Source organism: Hippichthys cyanospilos, chromosome 18 (genome assembly GCF_059441005.1).
Source record: "Hippichthys cyanospilos isolate Australia breed blue-spotted pipefish chromosome 18, RoL_Hcya_1.0, whole genome shotgun sequence".
NCBI lineage: Eukaryota > Metazoa > Chordata > Actinopteri > Syngnathiformes > Syngnathidae > Hippichthys > Hippichthys cyanospilos.
In genome coordinates this window covers 12,109,791-12,111,058 of record NC_142386.1, presented here as the reverse complement: position 1 = coordinate 12,111,058, position 1,268 = coordinate 12,109,791, and positions in this window count along the sequence as shown.

Here is a 1,268-nt window from a genome sequence, read left to right as displayed (position 1 = left end):
GGTATCACCATGATCTTCACTCCAGCAATGTTTTTTTTCCAACAAAAACAGGTAAGAAATATTTAATGACCAGCAAAAATGAGTTCCTCAAAAATGAGTTCCTTTCCTTCCCGCACTCCCATCCAGAACTTTCCAGAAGAATTCCGTTGCATGCGCTAAGAGTGGAGAGGATTGAAGTCAGCTGATTTGGGCTCAATTATTCATGTCTTTTTCCTTTCTCCATCCTTCTATCTTTCTGCAGTGGGGTTAGAATGACACCGGTGATACTTTGTGCTCATTCATTATACAAGGGGCTCTCATACACCTGAACATTAGACTAATGGCTGCCACGCAGTCGCAAGTTAGAAATTCTATCATGCAAAACTCATAGTAGTTTTTATCTTGTCCCCTCTCTGCCGCAGAGGACGCTCACAGTGGGGATTAGCGGGGATTTATATGTTTGATTTTCTTGTTCTCTTTTTGTTACAGGACAAAGGGGATGCACAATTTGTGAGAAGCTAAATCGCACAACAAAAGAATAATCTTCTGAATGAGATCACTTTCATACGCCTTTAATCTTCTTTGGGGAATTGTACAAATAAGTTTTGGAGATTTTAATTTCAAAGGTCATGTGGCCACCACAGATGAGAATCGCCAACTGGTAAGATTTGGATTTGATTTTTCATCGCTGCTACCTTCTTCCTCTCTTCATAAAGTTGATATTTAAAGATCATATCCGATTTTGCCGTGAAGAATCATCCGTTAAGGTCATTGTGGGTTGAAGAAAAAGAGATGAATGGGAGGGGATTAACATGTAGAGGGTAAGTTGAGATGTGTCTCTCAGATGAATGTAGGACACACACCGATCAGTTCCAGAGACTTAGCAATGACCACGTTCATAAGGAGAAGTCTCAAATAACTAAATAAATGCAATCTTTTTTTTTAAATGCTCAAATCTAACATTATGTTTATTCTTATCGTTAGTATATTACTACTGATTTAGCTTTTCATAAGAACTATGATTTAAAAGTCTCTTGCAATTAAAAGCTTAAAGGGTAGTCAACCTAAAAAAATGTTCACCAAATATGGTGCTTTATGGGCCTTCATGTGTCATTTAAAAACCGCTCACTAACATTGCATGTGTAGAATGTATATTAATCAAAACTCACCGTTTTTTACCCATCTTACGAGGCAGTCATTTTGCTGATTACTTGGTGTCAACTGAAAATCATACTTGTTTATGCTCAGGCTACAACCAATCAGGGCTCAGTTTTCAAACATTACATGAC